At 38.2% G+C, this 17,916-nt stretch overlaps 1 long non-coding RNA gene across 1 annotated transcript in view; it reads left to right on the forward strand.

Annotated features, from left to right (window-relative positions):
- The first annotated feature begins 7,716 nt into the window (after nt 1-7,716).
- Nucleotides 7,717-17,916, forward strand: part of LOC115070288 — a 17,918-nt gene continuing 7,718 nt past the window's right edge. The window contains exons 1-2 of the long non-coding RNA XR_003849472.1: nt 7,717-7,899; nt 11,230-11,316. This is a non-coding gene — a long non-coding RNA (uncharacterized LOC115070288). The remainder of the gene's footprint in view (nt 7,900-11,229; nt 11,317-17,916) is intronic.

Below are 17,916 nucleotides of genomic sequence, written 5' to 3' on the forward strand. Positions count from 1 at the left end.
TTACTTACAGGAGTGTAGATGCTCCCCCAATAAGGCCATAGAACCATAGCCTTCCCCACAGCCCAATAAAATGGTGAGAGACCCTCCTTCAGTCCGTTTTCAGTTTTCCCCAGCCTATATACTCTAGTCTTTCCTCCTCAAGCCACATGCAATTAGAGCCAAACTGATCATCACTAGTTGGGAGGTGTATCTGAATACTCAGGTGAGGGTCCCAGGAGCCTTCCTGCCCCTCCTATGGGAGTGTCAATAGTCAACAAGCCCAGTTGTGATGATCTTAAGCAGGTACAGCTGAGATCAGGAAGATGGTGTCTGTCTGTCAAAGGACAGCCCTATACAATTTTTAGGCTGAATTAATTTTAAAACTTATATGAGTCAAAATAACCATAAAATCTGTTCTTGGTGTTTTGTGACTTGAGACCTCTTCTTCCATACATAGAAGAAAACAAAATAACTTCTTTACAAATGTTTGTAATAACACATCCTGGGACAAATTTTTTTTTTCTCTGTGATGCTAAAAACCAGGGTACAGAGTACTTCGTTAACTATAAAGGAGCTCTTAACTACAAATGGAATCAATTCAACCTTTTTCTATTTAGATATGGCATTTTAAAATTTGAGCCAAGAAACTTAACACAGGACAGAAATGCTCATTCTGAGAATCAGGTCAATGGCTAAGGATGGGCATGGTTTCTGTGCTCCTTCAAAAGCTGGCAGTGTCCTTCACACAGGTGTGAAAATGAGAAAACTGCAGCCCACACCCACGTGGGAGCAATCACTCACGGTCACAGATGATTGTGTTATGTAAAGCTGTAGAGGCGTGCTGAGCAGGTCTCCTAGGGGAAGGCTTCCCAGGCTAGGGAGAGGGCCTCACAGGGTGTTCTCCAAGACAGCAACATGCCAAGGAGTCAGATCAGAAGCTTGGGTTCCCTCTGGATCCTCCCCTAGTCTCCTTGAGAGCACAATGAAATGCACTCACACCTCTGGGCTGGCCTCCAGAACAGCTTGCTTATTGAAGCCTCTGGCCTTTGTCCACATCAGCAGCAAGAATTCCAAGAGCCCTCAAAGCAGATTAATTTGCAGCCATTAAATGCTTGCATCATCCCATCAACCGGCACTTGTGGGAAATGACATTTCAAGTTAAATGGAACTACAAAACCAGAAATGCATAAGGCTGGTGTTTTTCTTCTTCTATTGTAATTCGGAACAATCACATAATTAAATTGCACCTTTCCTTGAACAAGTTGGGTCTACCATAGCATTGGTGAGAGACTTTGATCTAACAACACCATTAGATACCACATTCTGTGCTCACTAGATGGTGGTTCTCAAGGTTTCCACCCTGAGAAACCACAGAGGAATAAAGAAAGGGAACTTAATTTAGGACATTAGTCACAATGCATTTACAGCATATTTCCCTACTTGAATGAAAAGTCAAAAATGTAAAGAAACATTTGTATATTTTATAAATGCATAAATATTTAGTTGCTTTTCAGTGATTGCTTTTTGATGAACCAAATGCTCATTCATGCCACTGGTATGGTTAGAAGCTTTAAGCTCCACAGATAGAACCTGAGGTTCAAATAGGTTACATAATTTCACATACTCACAAAGATATTTAACGGCAGACAGATCTGGAATTTGAGCCCAACTGTTTGACTATAACAATCATGTGCTATGGGGCTGCAGAGTTGACTCAGAGTTAAGAATGCATACTGCTCTTGCAGAGACCCATGTTTGGTTCAAAGCACCCATACTGGATGGCTCACGACTGTCTATAATCACAGCTCCAGGAGACACCCTCTTCTGAACTCTGCAGGCACTTGCACTCACCCTTGCACATATGGCCCCCCAATACACATACACATTAAGAAATATATGATCGGGGTTGACAAGATGGTTCAATGGTTAAGAGCATTGGCTGCTCTTCCAGAGCATCTGTGTTCAGTTCCCAGCACTCACATGGTGGCTAACAGCTGTCCATAACTCCAGTTCAAGAGATCCAATGCCCTCTTTTGGCCTCTGCAGGCATTGCACAACATGGATGTACTTATATACATGCAGACAAAATACTCTTACACATAAAATAGAAATACATTTTGAAAATTAAATACATATTATAAATCTTTGGGGTTGGAGAGATAGCTCAGCAGTTGAAAGTGCATTCCACTCCTACAGAAAACCCAAGTTTAGTCCCAGGTTCCCAGCACCCACTTGCAGTTTTAGCTCCTGGGGATTCAATGCCATCTTCTGGCCTCTACAGGCACCAGCACACACATGTGCACACACAACACACACACACACACATACACACACACAATTAATAAATTAAATAAATAAATAATAATATTTTAGAAACCGGCAACCATCATGTGCTTCCTCTAATCAGTGACTACATTGTCCAGTCTAAGACGTGATTTCACTGATTGCAATCAGTACACTGTTAGAACCACTTTTGAGTGCCTGTTAAAATTCAAAATCTTGCTCTCCACACAGCCTAACTAAACTTTTACTAAATTTCTCAACTGATCCTTCCCCAGTTAATATTTGAGGCACTTCCTTAAGCAAAATGTTTCTTTCAGGCTTAATACACTTAACTGTAGTGCACTATATTTCTTGGATTACTGACAATTTGGCCCATAATGCTTTTTTCCAACATGAGAGATGAAAATATTATTTAAAGATCTCTAAACAGCAGACCACTGAATGATCATTTTTTTGCATTGTGATTCTCAGATATACAGGCAAGTTTCTTAGAGGTTTTCCTTCATAGTATTTTAAAAAGTTGTTATTTACTAAAGCTAGCAAGAGTAACCTAAGAAACTCAGTCAGTCTTCCTGTACATTGTCAGTTGTATATGACTTTTGTTAGCAAAACTTGCAACAGGATAGGCCAGAACATGTCTACCTCTCTCATGCCCATTTGGGCCTTGGTAGTAGATTAATTAAAGCACATCCCTGTGTGTGGCTTCCTGGGCAGTATGGATTCCTTGAAGGACTAGGATGGAACAGAAAATATTCCAAAAGTCAAGGATTCTGAAGTCATTAGGATAAGCTCACATTCCTGCAGCTAGGCACACATTGTTGCTTTTGCCAAAAGTTTTTGATTGAAAGAAAGTTAATTTAAGGGCACAGTTTACGTTAGAATCATGAATTAATTTTTAAAATACAAAACAAAGTAAAAAATCACTCTTATAAAGAAACATTTATTGAGTAATTTTTATGCCTTTGATGCTAGGCTACTAGGCTGGATGTTAAATCTAAAATTATGCACTTACTGAAGTTAAGTCCCTAAGTTCAGACACAGGACTGGGAACACTAAAGAAATGTGTGATTCTGGCTTTTTTCTCATATATTTTATTAGAAAAATAATGATACAATATTTATTTATTTATTCTATTCCATTTAATAATATTGAGTGAAAGAATTCAAGGACAAATGAGAGCTTCAAATGTTATACATCTTAGTAATTGAATATTTTGTATACATTCTCCTCTATTAACTTTCACAAAACTATGATATAGATGTTTCTTATTTTAAATAAATTTCATTTGCAGCATTACCATGCCATATTACAGTTAATACATAATGAATAAAATAGCCTGATCTTAACTTTAGTTTTTAAAGAATGGGCCCAAACTCTAAGGACATCTCTACCCCCAGATGTTTCTTGGAACCGTGCTCCTCAGTCAGGCATCACCCATACTTTTATTCAAAATAATTTCTCCAACATCAATTTTTGGGAACTTCAGACACAGATCTACCCTTTTCAGATAACCTTTCCCTTTCATCCCTAGGCCTAAAACATCTCATACACACTATATCAAGTGTTCTTCCAAATCTTCATTGCTTTTAATAAAGATGCATGTGCTGCCTTTCCGTGCTCTGATATGTTAATTGTCAAGCATACCCACATTCATTCATTATCTTGGGGTAGAGTAGCAAATTGAGGTTCCCAGGAATCAATATCAGGTGCCCAAGTCAAAAGAGCACATGGCTCACTGAGTTGGCCAAGGCTAATCAAAAGTCGTTACTTCAGATTCTGTCCATTTTATGTCATTCCTACATTCATTGCATTTATTTGAGGACAATCAATTGATATTATGAGATGCATGTAGATCATAAGATGGCTTTGGTATAGTAAAGTAGATTGTCACCTAGTTACTTTTTGTGCATATATCTTGTACATATATTTGTCACATAGTTATTTTTCGTACAAGAACAGCTAAACTCTACTTAACAAAATTCTAATATAATACAATTTTATAAGTGCTCAGTGGTAGAACAAGGTCCTGGATTCAAGCCCCAGCTGCATCAATATCATCTATATCTAAAAATAATACATAAATAAAAATATTTTTAAAAATACCCTAACTTTTAAAATTTACAGAAAAGAAATTTCACTGAGTGGTGGGGCAGAATATATGAATATTTAAATGATCATCAATAGTCAGTAATAGCAGTATCCCCCTTCCAAATATTCATTCCAGTAAACTGTGGAGTGGGGATCCAAATCCAGTTTGCTTATCTCAGAATTCACCTGCATTTTTTCTGCCATACCACAGAGCTGCCTCCTCCTCTCAGAAAGGGAGAGGAGAAGGGAATGAGCTGAGTTACCAGTAATATTTTATAAGTATGAAAGGCAAATGGAGTATTAAATTAGACTTTGGACTTAAATTAATAGCAACTATATTTCCATACTATAATTAAAGAAATAACTCTATCATAATGTCAGAACAAAGCCAGTTTTCACTGAAGCCTTCAATGATTCATATCACAGCAAATTTCCACTGAGTTGCTCTAAGGAGAAAGGCTTACCACGGGATTCCCAGAGTCTGGGGATGGTGAGATAAACAGGACAACCCCAAGCGTGGGAATACTTCAAAGCGCAGCTTGAAGCAAAGCAGGCAGCTGTATACAATAGTGGCAGATGAAGGAGGAGGCATGTGGGTGGAGCAATTGGGTCAGGAGGACTTGGCATTGGCATGGACAGGTTCTACAATGGCTGCAGGTGCAAATGCAAGGCGGGGCTCCACCGCTGGTACAGCCAGAAAGGGATGCTGATATCCCTGTTTAGCCTGGGGACCCATCCACAGGATTTCACAGTAAACAGTTACCACCCTGTCACCTCTATTTTAGTACAAAAATGTGTAGTGTACTTACACAATTTTAGAAATGATAAACATTTGCAATTAAAAAAAATATCCCGAAAGACCATGTAGACAAGAGAGAAAATTGAGACCCAGAGGAACTAAGCTGCCCCAGGTCACAAGGGTACTTAGCAACCTCTCCACCTAGCACCCAGTCTTCCCTTTTCATCTCAGGGCTTTTCACAGTGTTTAGGCATCTTCCTCATGGTCAGAGGACGGAATGCTCTTGGTATCAAATAAAAGTTATTAAATCTAGATACGCAGTATGATCACACCTCTAACTTTCAAAAAGAAGGAACATCAAGTGCATCCTAAAATTGCCCTGAGCCAAACGAGTTGTTGAGATCTTACAGAACCCACAGGGCCATCGTAGGAGATGATCCTACATCTGCAGTGCTCTACAAACATCTTTCCCAGTTACTGCCTAATAGACTAAAACAGCTGTATTTATCACTGTTTTAAAAAAAAGTACTTACAAATAATTTTTAATTAACTCCTCAATGCAAAGGTGAAACCTAAATAGTACCGCCTGTGTATCTGGTTGCTTCCCCTTGGTCTCTGCTCAGACGTCAGATGGTGAGGCTTTCCTAGAACACTCACTTTCAGGTCACAGACCACACCCCATGCCTCTGCCCCTCAGCACTCTGTCTTTTTTTCTCCAAGGCAATATTTCAGTCTAACAAATGATGCTCATTTCTGAAGTGGAGGAGCTAGATGAGCAAAAGCTGAGTATCTGGTATGTTATGGGTGTTAGCAAAGATTGAGTGAATACATGAATGAATATAAAACTGTAGAAAGACAAGTTTAAAAATGTACATTAAAGTTCCTGCCCTTATACAGACTGCATATTCTTCAGAAGCTAAATAAATTTCAGATAAATAAGAACTTTTCACTTTTCTTTAGTATATACTATAAGGTCTAAGCTTTAATAACAAAAATTCAAAGGTAATACCTAAGGAATAATCCTAACAAGCATTTTGATTATTCAATAATTGGCTTTTAGGGGCTGTGGAGATGGCTCATCAGTTAAGAGCACTGGCTGCTCTCTCAGAGGACCTGGGTTCGATTACCAGAACCTATGTGGCAGCTAACAATCATCTGAAACTCCAGTTCCAGGGGATCCAATGCCCTATTCTGACCTCCACGGGCGTTGCATGACACAGGTGCACTTACATATATCCAGGCAATACACCCATACACATAAGAATCATAAATAAAATATTACAAAATAATAATTAGTTTTTATAACATTGAATTATATTAAATAAACTTAAATTTTGAACTTTTTTTCATGCATGTACAAGAGATTCTTCTAGTCCTAAGGTAGAATTACTAAACTCTTCAGAAGTCATATTTCTCAAAATCTTAAAATTATATTTATTTACTAGTTTCCTTTGCAAAATATGTCTTGCTCTTCTTAGAGGCATAAGAGGGCATTACTGAGAAACCTAGAAAAGAAATTAGATATACTATTCTGAATAAATCTGTATAAAATGTGTACTGATCAAACAAAGGCAATAATAACGATCCAGACACAGAGAAGACAGCAGGGCGCACCGCGAAGCCTGTGGTCCATGTGATCCAGGTTCGTGGTGTGCTTTTCAGTGTGCCCTGTCCTCAGCCTGGGAACTCTGGGCCAGCTACTGGTTTTATTGTTCAGCTGTGCCCTCTCTGAGCACTCATTTTCAAAACATCATAGCATGAAACATGGCAAATAAAACTTCTCCTACGAATTCTGCCAGACTCTGAATCATCTAATGTATATCAATTAAAAAACATCGACTTGGGAACCAAAGGGCATTTAATGTCAACAGATGGAGGTGGTGGATTTGGCTGACGTCAGATGTAGGTTATTCTTTTTTGTTCTTCCAACCCTTCATTTTTTTTTTAAAAAAAAGAGCATTTATTCAGTCCAATGATGCCCCTCAGTACTGGAAGCCTTGGACCGAAGGCAATGGACAAATATTCCAGATGGCTTTCTTAGTATTTTTGTGGAACTCCTGCAAATGATGTTCATTCTCAGAAAGAAGAATCTTTAAAAATACCTTTAATATTTGTTCTAGAAATAAAAATGCAATTCTCCTAATTCTAATAATTGAGAAAATTCACTGAAAATGAAGCTGTGGAGAAGTATGTCTTTGTTGGAAATCTAAAATGAAGAAATTAGCTCACTGCATAATTAATTTATCGTATTTAGCAGTATTCATCTCAGAAGTCATTTCAAATTAAAAATAACCATCTATAGAATTCTTATAAATGACTGAATACAAAATCTAGCTTCCTACAGAAGTATTGGTTTAATGTGGAAATTTCATTCCTCCTTGTAAGCCCAAAGCTTGTATATGAATCATCAAACTGGTATATATGAATTCATCTATAATTTCAGATCTTGAATTTGTAAATGTAAATTTAATGTTTAATAAAGAGGAACCTTAATCTGAAAAACAGAGTCTTATGATATGGAGTCATTGTCACTTAGGAAAACATCAGCCTAGTCTGAGAGGACTGCTTTAAAGTAGGGGTCACAGTGGGAATCATAAAAATGTTCTTGTTTGTAGACTGGATTCACTTCACATTCTGGATTTCTGGACTGTGGAAGCAATGTGAGTTTCTTCTGCAGAGATGGGATGGCACAGAGGAAGGAGAGCTGCCAGTTACACAGGACTGCATGGGAGGCATTATTTGGAATGTGCTTAATGGTGACACCTTTTAATAACAATTTTGGAACTCAGTTTAAAAGTGTTCCTTGTGATGTGAGTATGGCTTTCTCAGTTTATTTATTTTATCTTTTTTAATTTAATTTTTTATTTCATTTTTTTATGTGTATGAGTGAATTGCCTGCGTGTATGTAAGTGCACCCATGTTGTGCAATGCTCTCAGAGGTGAGAGGTGGTGATGGATCCCCTGGAACTGGAGTTACATATGGTTGTTAGCCACCATGTGGATGCTGGGAATTGAACCCAGGTCCTCTGCAAGAGCAGTCAGTGCTCTTAACCACTGAGCCATCTCTCCAGACCCTATTTTTATTTACTATGTGTGTGTGACAGTATGTGATAGTGTTATGTGTGAGTGTGACCGTATGTGTGGAGGTCAGAGGACAACCTGTGGTGTTGGTTCTCAAATTTCCACCTTGTTTGAGACAGGACCTCTTTGTTATTCACCACACCAGCACATACACTAAGCTAGCTGGTCCACAAGTTTCTGGGACTTCTGTCTCTATCTCCCCACTTACCATAGGCATAGGGATTACAGACATGCACTATCATGCCTAACTTTACCTGGGTTCTGCAAGTTCAAACTCAGACAAGTATCTAACCACAGATCCATCTCTATAATTCCAGGTTTTCTCTTTTTTTTTTTTCTTATTGTAATTGTAATCAAGGGCTGCTACTGGGCATCAGCAAACACCTTTAGGGGTTATTATGCATGGATAGAAAGAAAGGGGTTCTAAGAAAGGGTGGTTCATATTATTTAAAAGAACATGATCTAAAATCTACTGCATGATCTACTTTCACAATCACAAACTACAAAAAGGAGATTCATGGCCTCATTACCAGTGTTTATAACAGAATTTGTCATTTTCTTTAATTGAATTAGTTACATTTTGTGACATGAACATAATAAAAGTGAAAGTGACAATATTATCTGGTTCCTGGTTTTAGTAGTTTTAGTGCATCATCATATAAAGTAACATAACTATGAATTTTATTTTTTGATTTTATTTGTGACTATATTAGGTTCACACATATTCTATGAACTTAAGAATATATGATTCTCTATATAAGGTGCATGGGTTCTATCAATATTATAGACAACTTTGGCAAATTCATGTCCTTATTTTTTAGTTACTAAATGTGTTCACTTTGAAAAATTATGAAAATAAATTCAAAATATATGTATACATAAAGTTAATGTGCAGAACTATGGATTACTTAAAATGTGAAAATAAAACAAAAATGACATTTTATATTAAGCACAAAATACAAAAACCAGGTAATAAATTAAAACATACAGCATGTTATAACAGCAAATTTAATGTAAGATTCGATATTCTACAAACCAAGGTATTACTGTTGTTTCAATTCGATTAACAACGGGTTTTATTTTATATTTTTCATATTTGTATTGATTGAGAATTTCACACAATTATATTTTGATCATATTTAGGTTAGATCCCCTTCCCCATCTCTACCCCCACCTTATCCCCCTCCAGCTTCATGTCCCCTATTATTATTTTTTAAGGCTTATCAAGTCAAATTCATGTCCCCAAGTACTCTTGGGTGTGGGTCCATCTTCTGGGGCGTGGTCAACCTACCCAGTGTCACACCTTTAAAGGAAACTGACTCTCCTTCTCCCAGCAGCCATCAGTTGCCAACACTTCTTCAGCTAGGGCTGGGGCTTCTTGCCACCTTACCCCTCTGTCCTGAGATTTTGTCTGGCTTGAGCTTGCATAGAGTCTTGTACATGCTGTCACTTAACCAATGAAATGATTTTTGGACTTAGTTACTCATGTTAGGTATTTATTTAGCCATTGCTTATGACAGAAAATTCATTTTATATGCACTATCCTAAGAAGGTTTTGATCACAATCACAGAGTACATGTCCAGAACAGTAGGAAGGACACAAAATGAATGAATGTGAGGAGAGGGATGGGAGGGCAGGGCAGAGGGAGGCATGGGGGAAGGGACAGCCAACAGTAAGGACATTTGAAAAACCCATATGGAAACCTACGATTTAATAAACTATATATTTTAATACAAAAGAGTTTAAAAGGGGGCTAAAGAGATGACTCAGTGATTAAGAACACTGAATGTTCTTGCAGAAGACCGAGGTTTGAATCTTGGCACTTACATGGAGTCTAACAAGTGTCCATAACTCTAGTTCCAGGGGATTTGAGACCCTCTTCTATCCTCAGAGGGCATTGCATAACAGAGTTGCACTTACACACATGCAGACATGACACTAATATGCATAAAATTAATAAAATTTCAAAAAAATAATAAAAGTTTAAATGGAGTTACCTTACAGAGGAGATAGTGCTCCTTCCAGAAGCTATAGGCTGCCAAATAAAAGTTCCAGTGACTAATGTGAGATTCTTCCCCTCATGAAGTTGGTCAGGGGTGTTCCAGAGATTCCCCAAATAATATAGGATATTGCCATTGCTCTTGACTGTCCACCAGAACTTGATTTATAAGACCTTCCTGCTGAAGACCTTGCACACCTTGATAACAGGACACTGAGAAATCAAGTTGGTACTTCCTCCCTCCTAGCTAGCTTTCATGGAGCTAAAATGTGCTATGCAGGTTGCTAGAGGTGTGGGGGGGGCACAGCAACAGTCTTTCCCAGCTGTGACTCTTGTGAGCTACAATAATAACCAGTGTAGCAAGATATGCCCATGGACACAATAGCAGCATGAATGTTATAGGGGTAACAACTGCTTTCTATTGGATTTAAGACCTACTCCACAGGAGGATATGCCTGGTACTGTAACTCTAGCCAACAACCTACGGTTGAAGAGCTTGTAGGCACCAAGGGTAAACCTACACCACTATTATTTTGCTAAGTGGATATAGTATCAAACTGCCCTCTAAATTCCTATCTCTATACCCATAGATTAGTGCAGCTCTCAGAACTCATTCAAGAAGTTTCTGTACTGGATGGTTGTTCAGATAGAAACTCACAACTGGCCAAAGTACAGAGAATAAATATCTGAGAAGTGCTCAGTCACAAATGGGATATTTATGTCATTTGTGGTCCCCACAAAATTCAGGGACCATTGGAAGAATAGTCAGGTTTTTTTTAAGGATGCAGGTTGTCCCTGGTATAGTAGTTGGCCTCCTATGGCAGTGAGTGTATGGGCAGCACAAATTGGACTCAGTAGGTTATATATTTTTAAAAAATGATACTAGATTTGGAGGGAGTGTATGGATCTGAGACGAGTTTGGGGAATGGATGGAGGATGAAAGTGATCAAGATATATTGTATGCATGCACAAAATTCTCATAGAATTAATAAAATATTATGTAAAAAAAGTCTCATTTTTTTCCTCTTTCATTTATACTTCTATTGTTTCCCAATATAGCTGCAGCTCATCCAAAGGCAAGATGCTTGTCTGCCACCTCCTTCCAACCACCTATGGTGTTTTTAACACCGCAATAACACAAAACAGGTACGTATTTATTCAAAACCTTATGGAAAGCACAAGCATCCCAACACCCCTCAACCACAATGATTCTACAATGCCTGAGGCCATCTCTGATGCCCTGTCTTCCTTTATGGGAATGACCCAATGCTGAATCATTCAAAGCAAAGCAAGCTATTCTTTCTACATGTATCTTCTTTTCACTTCTTTCCTTCACATCACCAGCCAGGCTTCTTTGAAGCAGCCGTACCAGAGTCCTGATAATGATCTAGGCTGTGATCACAATGGATAGCAGCCTAGAACACAGGGCCAGTTACTGGCACTCACATACTCACACCAGGCCCTGCCAAACCACACATGCTCCTGTCCAAGGAGCTTCCTTTCAAACACAGGCAGGCCTTGAGGCTTCTTAGGCAAAGAGAAAAATCACAAGTCCCAAAGGCAGGTAACAAATTACTTTTTTGACACAGTCATGACAAGCTGTGAAAGGTCCAAAGTGATGCCACGAACATGTATCATTAACCTAAATGAATACATCCAGACTCTCCTCATTTCAAAGGCGCCACTAGTAGATTGAAGTAGGATAGGTTGGAATGGAAATTTTACTCATGGTTCAATGGGACCATTGTGGTCATTGTCCCAAGAAATGACATGATGAGCATAAGAAATCCAAGCCTGGCTGAGCATGGTGACGCATCCCCTTAGCACTCAGGAGGGAGAAGTAGGCAGATCTCTGTGAGATAGAGGTCAGCCTGGGCTACATAGCAAGTTCCAGGCCAGCTAGGGCTACAGGGAGACCCTGTCTCAAAAAGACCCCCCCCAAAAAAAGGAAGGAAGGAAGGAAGGAAAGAAGGAAGGAAAGAAAGAAATCCAACCTTTTCCGGTTAATTTTAGCCTCATCTTGAAGTACCATATTTCAAGTGTCCAATGACTGCTAAATGGAACTGCTAGGTTATTGAAAGTAGTTAACAAGACAAATGGAATTCAAATCATTACACACACCCCCAAAAAGGGCAAATTTGGAGAAAGAAATGGTTTCTGGTGAAAACAAATATAACTACATTCATATATAATTTACAACAAAATGATTTTGGAACCAAAGTGGCATCATTTTATTCTAAGTAAAAGAGAGAACAATGTGTTCAGCCTTCTCCCCCGCTGCAAAGAGCTGCTAGGAGTATTGATGAGCTTCTCTTGGGAAGTCAGCAAGGCTGTTGGAATATGATTTAATCACATCAGATTATCACATTAAGTGGTCATCAATTCAGTAAGTTATGAGCTAATAGGCAAAGTAGGAAATGTTCATGTGGATCTGGTTCTTGTCATCCTTTGTCCCTGCGTGACCTGCCACTGGCCATTCATTATGGCCCTGTTACATACATGGTGTGGAAAGGAAAAAAGAGATTTTAAAAAATACTCACATGCAGTTGTACCTGATACATTATAGAGCTTGCTAATCAGCACTAACTAATAATAGTAATTTTATTCTTTAATTTCCTACAAAATAGACTCCTGATCGTAGATGAAATTTTAACTCCTACTTTTTCATTGAAATACTGCCATTGCACCCTTCAATTTCATGATTTTATTCAATCTATTTCACTATCTCCAGTGTATCTGCATTCTCAAATAACCTTTGGAACATGGCTATATTTGTATTCCGTCCTATATACCACATAGTAGGTATTTAATATACCTACCAAAATCGATGAGCAAATGGCTATTTATTATTTTCAAATTATTAAAGCTACATGAAAATTAAAAACATTATTTCGAATACACATGTCTCAAGTATCTTTGAGCATCATTACTTCTCTGATTCCATCTCTGAGCACTGCTTGCCCCATTTCTTAGCTTAAATGGGGAAGGAAACATGAGAGGTCAAAAGCAGGATAGAGCATCTCTCAAGAAACAGATACAGATTTACTCACAATTTACTCACAAAAAATGCAGAAGTTAGCTGCTTTGTTTTATAGACCACGGTAAATGATTGATGACTTCAGCTAAAAGATTAGATTTTCCTGACTCCCAAGCAGAAGTCACTGCATGCTCTTCCCAGAATGTCCTTTGTGGTGGGATGACTCAGCTGGGAGAGAAGCCGTTTTACTCTTTCCACCTACCTTCTTCCTCCTCCTGCAGGAAGACAGATTCAGGGGCCAGAACTCAAATGGGCAATGTTAGCAATGGACGCTGCACAGAAAAAAGGGAGATGAGAGCTGAAGTCTGGTCCTCTGAGGGCATCATGAAGCCATTCTTCCAGTCCTAGATTACTATGCAAAAAAATTTAAATGAAATATACTTTTTCCTGGCATAATTGTGTAATTTTTCCCATACTAATATAAATCAATCCTCGCCAATATATCATTAAAAGAACTACAGCCATACAGTATGAAACTCAATAACTCAGTCTAAATTGTGGTTTGAATGAGAATGTTCTCCATAGGCACCAAGTATTTGAACACTTTGTCTCCAGATGGTGGCACTGTTTTTGGAGCTTTAGGAGGTGTGGCCTTGCTGAAGAAAGCACATCATTGAGGACAGGCTTTGAGAGTTCATAGCCATGCCCATTTCCAGTGTGTGTATCTCTCTCTCTCTCTCTCTCTCTCTCTCTCTCTCTTTCTTCTTTCCCATGCCTGCTTGAAGATGTGAGCACTGGCTTTCTGCTCTGTCTACCTCTGCCACCATGCCTCCGAGCCACCTTAATAGACTCTCATCCCTCTGGAACTATATGCCAAATAAGCTGTTCCTTCTATAAGTCCCTTGGCCGTGGTGTTTATCACAGTGACAGAAAAGTAAATAATACAATAAGCCTACCTAATTACCATGCATTTACTACACAACTTTTTCCTCCTTTGCCATTTAAAATTTTATAATATTCACAAAAAATTCATTGAAGAAGCTGAGCATCATAGTGTAGGCCTTCAATCCCAGCACTTGGGAGGTAGAGACAAGCAGAGGCTAAAACTGAGGCTAGCTTAGTCGGCATAGCCAGTTCCAGGCCAGCTGGAACTACAGGGAAACCCTGTCTCAAAAACAGCAAAAAATTATGAAAGAAAATATGGTTACAACCACTCACAGATGAGAAAGTATAACTAAGGAGGTTAAATCTCTCATTGCATGTTTTTAATTGAGAAGTTAGAGCTTGAATCATCTAAACCTTAGCCTATGGCTGTTTTCAGTAACCTCTGCTGCCAGTTGCCAAATGATGCATGAGAGTCTCAGGAGTTCTAGTGAGACTCATAATCTACTTCCAGGTTTTCTCTTTTGGAGTGAAATATTTAGAGCTTAAACATGTGTAAGGGAAATAACACTATTGTTTCTATAATCATGAATTATTCTTTAAATATTTCTATAAAATTAAAAATGCTCTCACAAAGAAAGCATATACAAAATAGATCCTCTAGCCCAAAATAATTAGTTTGCTATTTTAGTCAATGGATAATAAAGAATGTTGGTTCATTCAATTCAGCAATATGATTCAAATATCTTGTATAGAGAATGGAAAGTAAGATTCCAGCTGAATTATGCCGATACGGAGAACCACAAGCAAAGGGTTAAACATTAGCACTGGCTATGGGCCATTTGTAGTTATTGAAAAGCAGTCAAATTGCCATTCAGTTGACCCACTACAATTAAGGTAACCCAATTATATAACATGTATTAACCAGATTCACTTTACTATTCAAAGTGCATTAATAGTGTAAAATCCATTTGTTGAAGAATAACTTTCTTTTATGTAAAAAATAAAAAAAGAAAGAAATTTGCCACCAACAAGCTACAGATACTAGGTTTTCATGTTAACAGATTCAATCTTGCATGGACCAACAAATTTAGGCTACTAAATTAGGGGATGATTTTTTTTATTGCTTTTTGAGCATGAACATATCCTAACACTTTGGCTGAGTGACCTCATTAAAAAAAATCTCCAACTTGCAAGAGATATTTGATCATCTTGGACATTTAATTTATTCAATCTCTTGACTACATGAATCTTGAGGTAAGATAATTATTTTTCTAGAAATAAATGATAAGCAGAGGTAATCACACCAACACCATCCTTTACATCAATGATAACGTATTCTTTTTCAAAACCAAGTACAGATCTATAGCTATAGCCTTTCAGAATATAAGTGCCATGAGTCTCATCCCATTATGGAAACATTAACCTAGAAAGAAAAGGAGCAATGATTTTTCCCCATCTGCACTAGAAAGGTAAATACCAAACTTCTTAGACACAGCTTCTCGGGTTATTTCCAGACTCCAGTGTGTTCTATGAGTCTAGATGAACTTTGGATGTGGTCTGGAAACTTCCTGATGGTTCCAAGGTCGACCTTCTCCTACCTGGAGTCTCTTGTCTGATATCTGCAACTCTTGTCTTGACATGTTAAATGTTTCTAGCTGCCCTGAGTTCTACATTACACTGATGTCCTAATTTGTTGTGTGGTTTGGCTGTTGTTTCATTGGCCTCTCAGTGAACCATGTAATAATCCACAACTGAAAAACTATCTTCTTGTCTGCATATATACTTTGATAACCTAGACAATTGGGTAATATTTACTTTATGGATTTCAAAATGTAAGGTTATCTATGCTCTGAAAGAATTCTCCAAATCACAACTAGACCCCATATACTCCAACCTGTTCCCACTATTTATTCATTGTTAGAGGGCCTTATATTTTCATAATTGGATCACATTCTTAAAAAAAGCTTGATTTTTTTTTTTTTTTGGTGCAGTAGTGGCACTTTTATATTGGGGTAATCAACAGCTGTTTAATTGGAAGTGAGGCCCACTCAATGAAAGGGAACTTATATGTGGTACTGTAAACATAGCCAAATACACATGGCTAGAGAGATCATATATAGATCCTGGAGAAAAACCTACTTTTGCCAAACTTCTAGACCAATGTAATTTCTTACTTTTTTTTTTGGTGCAGTAGTGGCACTTTTATATTGGGGTAATCAACAGCTGTTTAATTGGAAGTGAGGCCCACTCAATGAAAGGGAACTTATATGTGGTACTGTAAACATAGCCAAATACACATGGCTAGAGAGATCATATATAGATCCTGGAGAAAAACCTACTTTTGCCAAACTTCTAGACCAATGTAATTTCTTACTTTGTTTTAAATATGCATCTTCATATTTATAGACAAGTGCACCTCTCACCACTTTTCAAAGAAGCTTCTTTTTGCAGCAGATGGAGACTAATAAAGTTACACGACTAGTCAAATGTAGAGAATAGCCCTAAGGGACACATCTGCAATGCAACATCTACGTATAAGGGAAATGCATCTCTCAACTCTCACCAGAGAAATTTCCTTATGCAGCAGGTGATGATTAACACAGAAACCTATAACTGTCCAATGTTCAGAGAACAAGAGGCTGCAGAGTGCTCATCCCTGACTAGGACACCTGTTTCAAACTTCTGCCTCCCAAGTCTCAGGGATCATTGGGAAAGAAGGGGTGGAAAGACTGTAAGAGCCAGAGGTGGTGAATGACCACAAAGAAACAAAACTTTCCAGACAGATGGTTATTACCTATATGAATTCACAGCAATGGGGACAGCATGTACAAGTCCCAGACAAACTCAAATCAGACAAAATTTCAGTATAGACGGGGGAAGTGTGTAAGCAATCCCAACCCAACCTAAGGAACTTTTGGCAATTAATGACTACAAGGATGGAACTCTCGGTAGGTTACCCAGACTCCAATGGATGGACCCACATTGAAGGACATTTGGGGACATGGATCAGACTCTGACTCTATAGGATATATATATCGAGAAAATATATATGTATATATAGATATATATATAGAGAGAGAGAGAGAGAAAATATTAAATGGGGCAAAGGGGCAGTAAGAGGAGGTACAGAGAGGGAAGGTAATCGAAATACCATCAAATTACATTGCATGAAAATCACAAAAATTTGAATAAATTTTTCAAATATTTGATTTTAAATTAAGTATATATTGCATTTTTAATGTGCTTGAAGTAGAAAGATTAAACTGCAGTTTTGATGGAAAAACACTTGTCAGCACCGTTTTCATCCCTGAGCTGCTTTTCTATATGGTCTGTTTTGCAGAAACAACTCACATTAATCAGGCTGTTTAGACTACAACAAAGAGAACATTCAAAATAGTATAATTAAGGTAATTTGTTATAAGGGAAGAAGTCCAGAAAGTAGGGTATTTCCAGATTTGGCCTATTGGCAAATCAGTCTCAGAGTCAAGAACACAGGTGTTTTCCAGGTTTTTATTCTGCAATTTTCCAGTGTTGGACTTTGTCCTCAGAATAACAGCTGCATCAGTAACAGTCCCATGAAAAATGTCCTTTCATTAGGTCTCTTTCTTCTTTCAAGAAAAATCTTCTCCCAAGGAGCACAGCAGACTTCCTTTCCTCACCACACACTATTCCTGAGCAAACCACTGGGAATGTGATAGAATTCCCATGTTTTATGTGGAAGAATCAAAACCCATGCCTCATGCCCAGATGCTTCAAGGGAACCCAGCCTCCCTGAAGGCCACGGCCACCGCAAACCTTACTATCAGTTACAAAGAAATATTAAGCATGCTGACACTGGTGAGGTGACTAATAGTCCCGGATACGAAATGATTTACCCCTATGAT

Source organism: Nannospalax galili, unplaced genomic scaffold (genome assembly GCF_000622305.1).
Source record: "Nannospalax galili isolate Female #2095 unplaced genomic scaffold, S.galili_v1.0 scaffold450, whole genome shotgun sequence".
In the NCBI taxonomy this organism is placed as follows: Eukaryota; Metazoa; Chordata; class Mammalia; order Rodentia; family Spalacidae; genus Nannospalax; species Nannospalax galili.